The 14,693-nt window shown below is 37.5% G+C and overlaps 1 pseudogene; it reads right to left on the minus strand.

The window, feature by feature from the left end:
• Positions 1 to 942: 942 nt before the first annotated feature.
• LOC149223186 (rac-like GTP-binding protein 5) lies at positions 943 to 5,777 on the minus strand (annotated as a pseudogene).
• Between the last annotated feature and the right edge of the window lie 8,916 nt (positions 5,778 to 14,693).

Here is a 14,693-nt window from a genome sequence, read left to right on the forward strand (position 1 = left end):
TCTTTTGCTCCCTGGTCATCTTCCCCATCAGCTTGTGGGATAACACTTTCCATCCTTTTTTTAATAATATATAATTTTAAAACCATAAAAAAAATTCACAGAAACTATGAAGGCTTACATAAAAGCAATAAAATGTATTCTACAGTGTCAATGAACACAAGCATCAGTTGGCTAACATTTTGAATTTTTGTGTTGTAAAAGCTTACCTTTTAAGCTTTCAATTGGCTAATATTTTGAATTTGTGTGTTGTATTTTAGATGAATACATGCAAATCTAGGAGCACTTGTTTAAAAAATAAACAAACATTTTGGGCACTCGTGCCTTTCATTCATTAAATGTCATGTTCAAAATATAGCCATTTTAGCAACAAGCAGTTGACATTAAAGTCATGAAGTTGGACAGAGTACTTATTTAAAAATTAAACATTTTGGGCACGACGGGCCTTTCATTCATTAAATTTCATGTTCAGAGAAAACGATTTTTTAACACCTTGAGGCTTTTAAAGTGATGCAGTTGGACAGAATCACAGATTCTAAGAGATTGATGCACAGATTCTAAGAGCTTGATGCACATGATGACCAATTTCTTTAACACTAGAAATTGGAAACTGTAGGTTTTTATATACTAAAGTAAATCTTGCACATTAAGACAATACAGACAAATTCAGTAATAAAAAATTACATGGCTTTCTGACAGGGCAAAGAGCACAGCACCTCCATGCCTTGAACATGATTCTTAGCAGTATGACTTCAACTGCAATTGAGACCTTACATGGTAAAAAAAATATTTGACCGCTCTCATCATAGTATCCTATGCATGTACACCCAACTTTCATTACATTTCAAAACAGTCCTCCATTACCACAGCAGGCAATGATATAAAATGAAAAAAACCAGGACCTTTTGCCAGAGCATTTGGCTTTACAATAAATTCAATATACTGAACATAGAGTAACAAATCATAAGTACGTGGGAAATATTATGCCAGCCTTTGATTAAATAATGCACTTTAAAGTTCTGCAGATGCCAAAGATAGATAAAGCCCTTAAAGAATAAAGCATGTTCTTTGCTTCTTTCTGCGTTTCTTTTGCTTTGGTGGTTGAAGAACCACCTTAATTGCGGCATCAAAAACAGCCTTAACATTCTGCAATAAAGGTAAAACCAGAATATCTTCAGGAGATTTGAAAATAGAAACCAATGTCAATCTGATCTAGGAGTGTACTCGAATGGACGGAAACTGATAAAAAGGTTGTCAATGATAATTTAATACAAACAACAAGGCACATGTAATTAGATTACAGGAAAGGAACAACAGCCATAGAAAATGGCATTCAACTAAACACCCCAGGCTAATCTGTAATAGAAAGGGAGAGAATAACAATTTTCTACATTGCGTTGAGTGAGTAGTTGCATGCACTTCAATACAATCCTAGGGCTTGATTTCAAAATAGGCCTGCAGATAATGATTACATGCACCTAAAGATGACCCACTAGGCCCACAACAAACAGAGAGCATGATTTGAGTTCTTTTTGGTACTGTTAGATTGACAGGACTATTTGGTCTATCTGATCTGTGCTAAGAAGGTTGTGATTCCCACTAAATCAACTGTCAGAAAAGTTCTACAAAAGAAACTATAACTTCCCCTCTGACCAACTTAGTACCTCAAGCTTTGAGACATATGAGGTCAATTACCTTAGGAAAAATACCACTATCCCCATTCTTTGTAATGATGTTGCAAGTTTATATGTATTTGTCATTTAAAATTAATGCGTTTTTCCCTTGATATACCTGCAAAATCTCTCTCCATGGGCATACCTGTTGTATTTTAGAACTGCATTCAATGTATGCTGCAGCCCAGATTTGCTTCTTCAAATCTTCACCCTGCCAAGACAAAGATGTATATTGGTGTAAGTTATTCCTTGGAAATAATAAGGTACAGAAAATGTAAATCCTATAGTCAAATGCCAATGTGATTGTTCTCACTAGGCTCCCAGAATATCAAAACTTATAGGGAAGTAATTGGATAAAGTATGACAACAGTATAATGAATGATATATGCACAAAACAATCAACAGGGCCATATTCTACATAGGAAAAAATAATGCTAGAACCCATGTAACTCACTTTTCTTACTGGCAAACTTGAACGAAGTTGATGCAATAACAAGACAAGCTTGCCAGGGATGAAAACATGAGGAACATAAGCTTGCCAGGGATGAAAACATGAGGAACATTTAAGCCCAGGTTCAAGCCCCTGCAAGTGATTGAGCTATAATGCATTGATAATTATTGTTGTAACAGTTTTGCAAGTGACTGAGCTATAATGCATTGATAATTATTGTTGTAACAATTTTGTGCCTATGAATATTGTTGTATTGGTTTTGAGACTTGTGAACAGAAACAGTAGTTCTTGATAACTTATACTTATGAGAGACTTTATTGCAATAACAGGTTCCTGAAGAAAGAATACACTTGAGCTGTCGAGATTGGGGCTGCTCCAGGATGATCAGCAAAAAACTATTTGTCTTCTCATAAATCTGTAGCCATGGAAAATGAATTTTCAGAGAAAACTAGGAAACAAATTAGAACTCGATTTAAGAAAACAGTCCAACTAAAGATAGTTAATTGGGGATGAGCCTATCCCCACCTAATTTTGTCCCCACGAAAATGATCGGCACAGATGGTGCGTAGTGTCTCAAATCTGGAATCCACTGACACATAAGAAACAAGAACCACAAAGCAAACAGGAAAAAATCTTGAGGATCATTTTCAAAAGTTCAAAAAAATTCAGACCTAAAGCAGAAATTTCTCCTTTCAAGAACCATGTCCAATATAATCTACTTCAAAAAAAAGATGAAACACAAAGCTATGGTAAGCAATTCGAGACTAGTTCCTTCCTCGCATTAGTCCAAAGAGAAAGTCTTTCCATTAGTAATAGAGTACCCAGGAAGAAGCTAGGGTCTTTGCCTCTGTGAGATCTAGATCAATTGTAGATGGCTACAGGCTTCTTCGTGCCGCCAGTCGATTATAATGTTGCAACCGTTGTTGTTGCTCATCAATGGAGACAGAGAGGGATCTTCTTGAAGAAAACCTCTGCACATCCCTGCCACAAAACAAAGCAAAAATATGTGTGCATCCAGAATGTATGAAAGCAATTAAATCTAGCCATAATAGGCACATAATGATACATTACCTTGCAATGGCTCCAACGTTGATACCTACCGATGAAGCTGCCAAACCAGAACCCAACTGCACACTGTTTGTCCCCTGCAACAGAGTAAGTCCGGCTGACATAGGCTGTATCCTTGAAGATGCTCCTATCCCAGCAAAGGATATGCAAACTCCAAAACAAAGGACAATATCAATGTAACACCAGATTCCTGCATGAAACACAATGAAGTGTACATGTGAATACTTATCAAAGATCCCCACTTCCTGCAATATTTAAAGCATCTTAAACCTTGAATTTTGAGATAGACAAAGCAGATCATCAAGCACAACCCAAAAAAGCATTGTCAGATAATCCTAGGAACTACTTCGATAATGATGAAGCATAGACAGACTTCAGAATATATAGTATTTGCAACTCAGATGGCCTTGCCATTGGAAACTTCCACTGAGAAAAAACTCATGTTGCCTAAATAATGTAAAAGTGGATATTGATAGAAAAGATAGATCAACGCCTTAGAATTCAGCCTCTTCGAGGGGGCAACCTCCTTTACATTACATAAATGAACAATTCTTGGATGATACAAATGACAAAACCTCCTTTCTATATATAGGAGTCTAAGGAGTCACAATATAATCCAACCGACCTAACAATAATAATATAAAGCCACAAAAATAACAATAGAGGGATTCTATGGGGCACAGAAATAACAATATGGGGGTAATAGGGGCACAAAAATATAAATAAGGGGTATAACTACAATAGTAATGGGGTAATCACTAGTATTATAGGGACCCAACATGCCCCTCTCCTTCAAAAAAGTGTTGTCCTCAACGCTTGAGTAGTTCTGGATACTTCTGCATAAAATTCTCATCCTCCCATGTGGAATCTTCAGCGGATAAGTTCTTCCACTTGATAAGATACTCTGAAATTGATCGATTTTGTAGTTGTCGAGTTCTTGTTTCTGTGACTGCTTCCGGTTCCAATATAATTTTTCCTTCCTCGTCAAGTTCTGGCAATATTGTTTGAATTGGGAGCTTGTCGCCTATAACCTTCTTTAAACATGAAACATGGAAAATTGGGTGCAATCGAGAAGCTGCAGGAAGCTCCAATTTGTATGCCATAGTACCAATCTTTTGCAACGCCTTGTACGGACCATAATACTTTGGTGATAATTTATTATCCTTCTTAGCTTGCTTTAGGGACATTTTCTTATATGGTTATAGCCGTAGGAATACCCAATCACCTACATCAAAACTTCTTTGATTGCGATTTTGATCTGCCTGTTGTTTCATTCTATTTTGTGCCAACACGAGGTTATCCTTTAAGAGTTGGAGGACTTGTTGTTGATGTTCGATGTGATGTTCCACTACCCGAACCTTAGAATTTTCTCTTAAATATGATGTGATGGATGGTGGTTGATACCCATAAAGTGCCATAAATGGGGTCATTTTTGTTGCTGTATGGAAGGAAGTGTTATACCACCATTCAGCCAGAGGCAACCATTTGATCCATTGTGTCTGTTTATCAGATACAAAGCAACGAAGATATCCTTCCAAATATTTGTTTACTATCTCAGTTTGCGCATCAGATTAAGAATGATAAGATGAGCTATGAGCTAACTGAGTACCAAGACAAGAAAATAATTCTGTCCAAAAATTTCCAGTGAAAATGGGATCTTTGTCACTTACAATAATCTTTGGGTTTCCATGTAGCTTTTGAACTGTTTCCATAAATGCAGTAGAAACTGTACTGGCTTTAAATGGATGTGATAATGCACAAAAGTGTGCATACTTGGTAAGTCTGTCAACTACCACCATGATGACACTCTTTCCCTCAGACTTGGGTAAACCTGTGATAAAATCCATTGAAACCTCCTCCCAACGTTGGCTTGGAATGGATAAAGGTTGTAATAGACCCAGTGTCTTAATTGTTTCAACTTTATTTTGTTGGAAAACCAAACATTCCGCCACAAAATTTTGAATATCTGATTTAAGGCCATCCCAAAAAAATTCCTTCTTAACCCTGTGGTAAGTTTTTAAAAATCCTGAGTGCCCTCCTAAGGGAGAAGTGTGCAATTCCATAAGAATCTTTTGTTTTAGCTGGGAATTCTTACAGAGGTATAAGCGATCTTTGTACCATAATGAATCATTTTGCCAGCTAAATGTATCAGAAGTATTGGAATCTTGTTGTAGCTTTCGAATAAGTGCCCACACTTCTTCGTCATTCTTCCATTCCTCCCTTGCTTCGTTTATCCAATCTGGTTGGATAATAGAAATGGCACACAACAATGCTTCCACATCCTCATCCTTTCTTGAGAGTGCATCTGCCACCACATTTTGCTTCCCTTTTTTGTAGATGATTTCAAAGTCATAACCCAACATCTTTGTGACCCACTTTTGTTGCTCTTCAGAGGATAATCTTTGTTCTAAAAAGTATTTAAGGCTATCATGATTTGTTTTTACCTTGAAGTGTCTTCCCATTAGGTAGGGTCGCCATTTCTTAAGTGCATGGAGTATTGCCAACATTTCCTTCTCATAAATAGCTTTGCTTAAAAAATTTCCCTTGATTGGACGACTTTCAAAAGCAATGGGTCTTTCATCTTGCATTAGAACAGCACCAATTCCATTTCCTGAAGCATCACATTCCACAATAAAGGTTTTTGTGAAGTCCGGTGTAGCTAAGACCGGTGCTTGGCACATTGCCTCTTTAAGATGTTCAAAGGCCTTTGTTGCTTCCAGAGTCCATGAAAATGAATCTTTCTTCAATAATGTTGTTAGAGGTGTTGCTATTCTCCCATAATTCTTAACAAACTTGCGATAATACCCTGTCAACCCAAGAAATCCTCGTAGATGCTTTATGGATGTGGGGATTTTCCATTCCTTAATGGCTTTAATTTTGCTAGGGTCTACCTTAACTCCTTCATGAGATACAATATGACCCAAATATTCCACCTCCTGGACTCCAAAGAAACATTTGGATCTTTTTGCATATAATTGTTTCTCCTCCAATAGTTGTAGCACCCTGTCAACATGTTCAACATGATCCTTCCAAGACTTGCTGTAGATTAGTATATCATCAAAAAATACTAACACAAATTTTCTAAGGAATGGTTTGAAAATTGAATTCATCAAACCTTGAAATGTTGAAGGTGCATTGGTAAGGCCAAAAGGCATGACCAAAAATTCATAATGACCCTCATGAGTTCTAAATGCCATTTTCGGAATGTCTTCAATCTTCATTCTGATTTGATGATATCCCGAACAAAGATCCAACTTGGTGAAGTAAATTGATCCATGCAATTCATCCAGTAATTCATCAATGACAGGAATGGGGAACTTATCTTTAATAGTGAGCTTGTTGAGCTCCCTATAATCCAGACACATGTGCCATGATCCATCCTTCTTGTGCACCAATACTACTGGAGCTGAGAAAGAACTTTGACTCGGTTGAATTATACCAGCCTCTAGCATTTCTGCAACCATACGTTCAATTTCACTTTTTTGGACATAGGGATATCTGTACGGCCTGATGTTTGGAGGAACACTTCCTGGAATCAGATGAATAGCATGATCATGATCACGCATAGGTGGGAGACCTTTGGGAGTCTCAAATACCTTGGAATGATTGTCCAGGACTTTTTGGAGATCTGGAGAAATAGATGATTCCAATGTGGAAACATCTAGCGAACATAATTGTGCAATTACACCTCTTTGCTCCTTTTTTAGAAGCTTTGTCATGCCATTAGAGATGATTATCTTTCTTGGTTTCCTTGCAATACCCCTTAATTCAACTTCCTTTCCTTCCGTAGAAAATTTGATGAAAAGTTCTTGAAAATTAAAAGCTATTGTACCCAAGGATTGTAGCCATTGGACTCCTAGTACAACATCAGCACCTCCCATTGGAATGGAAAGCATTGGGCTAGTCAATACATATTCTCCCATGGATAGCTTGATATTATGGCACTTTCCAGAGCAATTTATTGTTCCTCCATTTGCAATCATCACTTGACACTCTGGTGCTGGATATAGGAAGCAATTCAATTCTTTTGCTACCCTACAATGAATAAAATTGTGGGTGCTTCCTGAATCAATCAACACTATTACCTTTTTCTTCTTGATTTGTCCTTCTATCTTGATGGTTTGAGGAGTGGTAATTCCTGCCAATGCATTACAAGATATGGTCGGATTTATTTGTTCTTCATCTAGGCTTTGTTCCTGGAGTATATCCTCTTCTTTTGACCTTTCTTGCTCCTTTTCTTCTTCCTCTTCACAATCTATGTAGAATAATTTCTTCTCAGCACACTTATGACCTTTTGTGTATTTGCTATCACAATTGTAACAAAGCCCTTTTGCTCTTTTTTCTTCCAATTTTTGTGGTGTCAACCTTGTAGGTTGTGGAAGACTAGGGGCAACAACACTTCCGTCTTTATAGTTGTGAATGGTATGCTTCCTAGTTGCCATAATTTTGCTTTCCATTTTTCTTGCTAACCTGAATGCCTTCTCTAATGAATCAGGTTCCCAAAGGCGAACATCATGTTGGATATTATCCTTTAAAGACCCTATGAACACATCAATCCTATGCTCCTCTGGAATATCTTTTACCCTTATGTTCAATTTTTGGAACTCCTCAATGTGCTCCATTATTGAACCCTTTTGTTTGAGACTTATCAATTGGCTAAAAAAAGTGTTGCTTTTTGTATCCTCATAATGTGCTATCAATTCTTCCGTAAAAATTGCCCAAGTGATAAATTGTTTACGAGAACAAAGCCATTGATACCATACAAACTGATTTGGTTCCAAATATACAGTTGCCATATGTACCTTTTGTGCGTTTTGCACATTATTGAGATCGAAGAATTGCTCCATCTGTAATATCCATGTGGCGGGATCCTTGCCATCAAACTTCCTCATATCGATTTTTGGAATATGGTGATTCTTTGATCCAACATTAGCATCTATGGAATCATGATTAACATTTCTTTTGTTCTCATCATGAGTTTCCTTTACTACCTTTTCACCATTAGTAAGTATTTCTTGTAGAAAATTTGTCAAATTTGTCTTCAAATCTACCATGCCTGTCTTCAAATTTGTGTTCAAATCTATCGTCAAATTGTCCATCTTAGCTTCCATGCCATTCATCTTAGCTTCCACACCATTTATCTTAGTTTCTGTTAACTTTTGTGAGCGTGACATTTGTTGCACTTGTTCTTGTAATTTTGATATATCATGTAGCATTTCTTCCTCTTCTTCATGAGTCATGCTAGAGCTTTCAGGTTCCTTACTAGGTGTTTGCATTTTCTTTTCTCAGGGCATCAGTTACCGATAATAATGCTCTACTATGCCCTTTGAATTCCTTCAAAATAAATTTTCAAACCAAGCTTAAGCAAAAATTTAAAAAAATCTACACACCTTTTTTCACTTTGTAGGAGCTTGATATTGCCTCTGATGTATCTCTGTACTTTCCAATCATCTAGTTTTGAATTTGTGACCTGTAGTAGCTCTCTGTGTCCTCTTTCCAATGCCACCAGTCTGATCCAAATTGGATTCTCCAAGAAAGAGTTATGCACAATCTCCCAAGATGACCTGATTATAGACCTTTCCAGAAGAGAAAACTTGTATGAAGTGCCACGTGTACAATTTTCGATATTTGGTTCTGAAAAAGATATACAAGAAACTATAGTCTGTCCTCTTTCTGTACCTTCTTACGAAATTTCAATCTGATTCCCAGAGAGAAAGTTATGACGATTTTCCCCAGGTCACCTGTTTTGAATGTAATTCAGGAGTCTGCAAAAATACCAACTTCCTCAGATCATATCTCCACAAATATCACGCGAAAATCTCTGAAATTTAGACCCAAGGTTCAACGCTATTTCTTCTCAAATGGGTTTTTTTTGTGACTTCTGAAACATCACAGAAAAAAAGTTATAGTGAAAATGCCACGATGACCTGTTTGGAGCAGTGAAACCCTAGAATCCAAGGCTCTGATACCAAATGTTATGAAACCAGCTCAAGAAAAGATAGAAAAGATAGATCAACGCCTTAGAATTCAGCCTCTTCGAGGGGCAACCTCCTTTACATTACATAAATGAACAATTATTGGATGATACAAATGACAAAACCTCCTTTCTATATATAGGAGTCTAAGGAGTCACAATATAATCCAGCCGACCTAACAATAATAATATAAAGCCACAAAAATAACAATAGAGGGATTCTATGGGGCACAGAAATAAAAATATGGGGGTAATAGGGGCACAACAATATAAATAAGGGGTATAACTACAATAGTAATGGGGTAATCACTAGTATTATAGGGACCCAACACATACATAATCACAAGAAGCTTCCTCTCTTGAATCAATTAGGAAATTAATATCAATATTGGCTTCCTTTATTATGTTCAATTACATAGCTGTGCCTTACCTGTTCCAGCTAAGAAATGCACTGTTTTTCACCAAGACCTTGCTCTACAAGAGAAACCTCCTTAATTGCAAAGAAGAATCCAGTACTGGAAAACAAAATGGAAAGTCAATATTAAAATATGGAGAAATTAGTCTTACAAAGAATAAAGAGACTCCATATTTATCAAAAACCAATACACCAAATCCAAAATCCTTCTTACAGAGGTTTGAAATGCTAACATGAAAAAACTTCATATAAAGACAAATCTCAGCACAAGAAAGTGTCCATGGAACTTTTGAAATAAGATATTATAAAAATCGAAAGATGACTGCAATGTGCAAAAATTACTGTCCAAGTTCCCATCTGAACTATAGTCATTCTACTAACAAAGGTTGTGTTTGACAGTTATTTGGTACATTAGCTGAGTATTGCTCCACATTTAATCCACCATCCCTGTAGTAATATAGACTACATTTAATATTTATCAGGTATACTTCACATCTATACTATACAGTATAACATGAACAGATTTCAAGGGAGAAACAATGTGTAATCATGAACACTGATGTTTCAGGTGTAACCCATCATCCATCATCATAAAAACATGAATAAACTTGTGTGTCAATACAATACAGTTAAAGATATCAAAAAATGCAGAGGAACAGGTACAATCAAATAAATGGAAATATCAGCTTAGATTTATGGGTTTCATAGGTAAAAGTGTGAATATGAGGGTTGAAGGGTCGACTAAAGATTAGAAATCTGTTTTAAAAAAACATTCAAGTTACAGAAAAAGAAAGGCTCATTATTGCAACCTAAAAATAAGAGGTTGAGTAATAAAGTAGAAAAGAAAATAAAGTGGATGGGTAACCAAATAGAAATTAAATGAAAAGAAGTAAAAAGCCAATGTTTAGAAGGTAAGTTTTAAAGTTAACTGGAAAAGAAAAGGGGTGAAAAAAAGTTGAATAAGATTAAAAGAGAAGGGTAATGTATACTACACTTGCAGCGTAGATCTAACAAGAATTTCCTTACTGCATATGTATTAGGATGTGAGCACTGTTCAAAAGCATATGTGGTAGATATCATCTTCTTTACAAAATAATGGTTTTGAATAAGGATCGCAGAATGTTTAAACTTTACAGTTCTCTTTACATTGCAGTTTAATATTTTGTTTGCAAGAAAACATTTGCCAACTTTTGTTGGACTTAGAAGGGTAACTTCCAGTTGTAGCATTCTGCATTTTGATTGGAATGGTTTTCAGACTGATGTCAGAGTTCAGATAATTTTCATCTGTGTTTTTTCAATACCCACATAGGAACCTAATTCCCATTAAATACAGAGACTGGACCATTCATAAAATTATGCATTTCAGTAACTCGTTGATAAAATATGGCTACTGAATGTTGTAGAAGTTGGGTCAAATCAGTTATGTTTCACCACATAATCACAGCCTGACTTGTGTCAAACACATAAATTTTTGAATTTTTTTTAATCTCAAGCCTGCAGTTCTATGGTATCAAACAAATATTTCTCTTTTGAGTTGTTTGGAAATTACCAGCAGCCAAGATTTGTTCTAATTTAGCTTCTATTCTATTATCGGCTAATCAATACCCATAGAATCCTTGTCTTCCACACCGAATTCATTTTGGCAAATATATCTCCTGCCTTGGTCTAGTCTTATAATATGTCTAAGATATTCAGTGAATCCTTGACTTTGTTTATATAAATTTGTACATGCCTTTCCTTGTCAATGCCAAAACATTGACTGGAGTACAAGAGGTTGTTTATGTAGTAGTAGATAGATATTGATTTTGGCTTTGTGGCCTATTCCCTGCACTACAGTCGATTGCAGTACTTCAGGTCTGGGATCCATTCATATACATGCAACAAATAGAAATGCATTTCAGATAGCTTCACATATGCAAGATGGGGCATAAATTATAATCTATAACATGATAAATATTCGAGGAGCAATGCTTAATACGTAGTTGAAAAAGGATATGGCTGTGACTGTGTCAATGGAGATAACTGAGAACTGCTTGCAGGAAATTGCTGTTGTGATTGAAGATACCGGTTCTGTTGCTGTTGCTGCTGTTGATGCTATTGGTGGTGGTGCTAGTGTAGTTGGTGAACTACATGCACATAGGCTTGATTATGGTTTTGATTTTGAGGTTGAGGATACTGCTGGTTACTATGCCCTTGCTGCTGCTGAGGCTTCTGAAGATGATGTTGACCAGAAAAACTCTGATTTGTTGAAGAAACCATCTGATTAGAGTAGGCAGTGTTCACGCCATTGAATGAAGAGGCTGTCTGACCATTATTCTGGCTGGCCTGAAGTGGAAGCTCTTGCATAAGCATCTGTCGCTGCTCTTGACTGGTCTGTAAACCCAAGCATACACAAAAACAATTGTGAATTATCACAAGTCTGCCTACAATATTAAACTTCAACCTACAGAAATGGAAGGCAAGTTCTAGAGATATCAAAGAGAGAAGCACTTACAGATTCCACTTTAAATTTAAAGGTATTATCTGCTTAAGTTACAGCTAAATGGTAACAACATTGTGCCCATCAGAAATTGTAGTTATAAATCCTGGCCTTGGCAATGCCATTCCTCTGCCAAGTCCACACATCATTCCAGTGCCATTTCCTGCGGTTGGAACTGCACAATCATTTGAATTGGGTAAGCCAATAATTGGAAAACCAGCAAAGAACATTTCATACAGTTTCCATTGGAACAGGAAAGAGGAAAAAGCTATGTCCAGATTTTATAACTTCACTGGTAGGAATTTAAGTCCAGTAGTAGTCTAAGTATCAACTGCTCTTTAAGTGTCGATTCGGCCTAACATTTTAAGAAAAATTTAAAGAGGTTGACAGATGAAATCATCAAAAAGATACAATACATGTGTTACGTGGAGTGTGAGACTGTAACTACTTACTTTACATTAATCTTGCGAGTAATAAGCGGTAATTAAAATTTTGTTACGCGCCTATGATGCTGCGCCAGAGGTGACCTGATGGTTAACTGTGTGGTGTGGGTGGATGGATCTGTGATTCTCGCTGTGATGAAATGGGATGGATAAAGATCACAACTGGGAATTATCGTAGGCTTTGGCATCGCCTTTACCATTTTCTTTCTTGGAATAAACATCTTCATCATCGTCATCAATGAGGTCCGCATCTGTGACAAATCTCTTCCACAGCCAATGTTTCTTCCAGACTCTGTCCATCATCTCTTCAATTGGGATATTCTTCATCTCCGGAAGGAGAAACAACACAAATACGGACATAACCAACACCCAGCTGGCAAAGAACAAAAAGATCCCGTATTTGAAATGGCAAAGCATTGAAAAGAAGGCCTGTGCAATCACAAGAGTGAACAGGAGATTCACGCAGACAGTCACACTCTGTCCAACAGACCTTGTTTCCAGGGGAAAGGTTTCGCTGGGAATCAGCCATCCCAGTGGTCCCCATGACTAGGTAAAGGATGATATGAAAACGCAAAATAGCAACACTATTACAATGCCGTGAGGAAGGCCTATAAAGTGCTTTAAAAAAATAAAAATAAAAAGACGTCCATGGACCATGTGGGCCCTCCCATGAGCGCCGCATGCCTCACCTCCTCCATAACGTAGCATGCAGGGCTTAAACCATGCCCAAAAGAAAAATAAATATCACTTGGCACCCATGGCGACCATTCGGAGGACCCACGTGCACCCAGCTACTATGGACCCACCGTCATGTATTACACGCGTTGATGTAACAATCAGAATCAGGAAGCCTAGCAAGTTGAGGAAAGGGTGGGCATTCGAATCATTACACTCGCGGGGCAGAACAATCAGCCACCATGAATTTTTCGAACAATGGAGCTGCCATGAATAAGCCATTTCTGTGCACATTGATACGCTCTGTTAAAGCTGTGCGTGCGCTAAGTATTTTGATAGTGTGCAGTTGGGTTCTGGTTTGGTAGCTTCATCGGTAGGTCTGAATGTTGGAGCCACTGCAAGGTAATGTATCATTATGTGCCTAATATGGCTAGATTTAATTGCTTTCATACATTCTGGATGCACACTTATTTTTGCTTTGTTTTGTGGCAGGGATGTGCAGAGATTTGCTTCACGAAGGTCCCTCTTTGTCTCCATTGATGAGCAACAACAATAGCTGCAGCATTATAATCCACTGGTGGCAGGAAGAATCCTGTAGCCTACATAAAGCTTGTTTTGCTCATTTGAACACTTGCCTGAAGCGAATGGGATGGAGAATTCAAATACAGGTTTAAAGGAACCCCTGCTCATTCAAAGGAAGAGACATCCTCAATAAGAATATGAAGAAAATGAGTACTGGGAGACCATGCTATTGGTATTGTTGAACATGAAAATAATGATAAAACTGATGAGGGCGGTACTTTTCTCCGAGCTTCCTTGAACAACATGAATGTGCTTACAGGTTGGTACCTGATCACCCTTGTGAGTTATCATGTTATACGGGGACCAGAACTATTCATTCGTCTCGTTTTTAGAAACCTATGAACCAGTCATTCGTCTCGTCTCTAGTAGACGTTATAGAGAAAACCAAACCTTGCTACCGAACACTTACCAAACCTTGCTTATGTATTTTGCCTAATATAGAAATATGTGGAACGAAGACACCGTATTATATCCGTGTCAGGTTCTCTTATGAACGCTAGTCAGGCAACGGAGGTGGGCTTCCGCTCGGATCGATCCTCCATGAAACAAGTTGCCCCCGGGAAAAGAGAGAGACATGCATTAAGGTTCGAAGCTACAGGGACAGGAAACAGAAGTGAAAAAATGACAGAAGGGATCAGAGACAGCAGCAAATACCACCCTGAATCCATTATTCTCTCTACAAAGAAGATCTCTATACATGCTCCGCTTAGATGAACAAAGGCAAAGTGAGGATAAGTAGAGCAAGGAAGCGAAAGGAGCATACTGCCTAATCCCAATGAATGAGGAAGAAGTTGCGGCTTGACGTAAGGATTGAGTAGCGTTAAAGTTTGCCTGGCGGTTCAACCTCATGGCCTTTTGCACTAGTAAGTATTTCCTTCCTTTATTTTCCTATGAAATATTGTTGTGGGCATGGCAAGGCTGGCCGCTCCATAAATC

The sequence above is a fragment of the Pinus tabuliformis genome, chromosome Q (genome assembly GCF_031772625.1).
Source record: "Pinus tabuliformis cultivar Carrire ecotype Pingquan chromosome Q, CPIR1, whole genome shotgun sequence".
NCBI lineage: Eukaryota > Viridiplantae > Streptophyta > Pinopsida > Pinales > Pinaceae > Pinus > Pinus tabuliformis.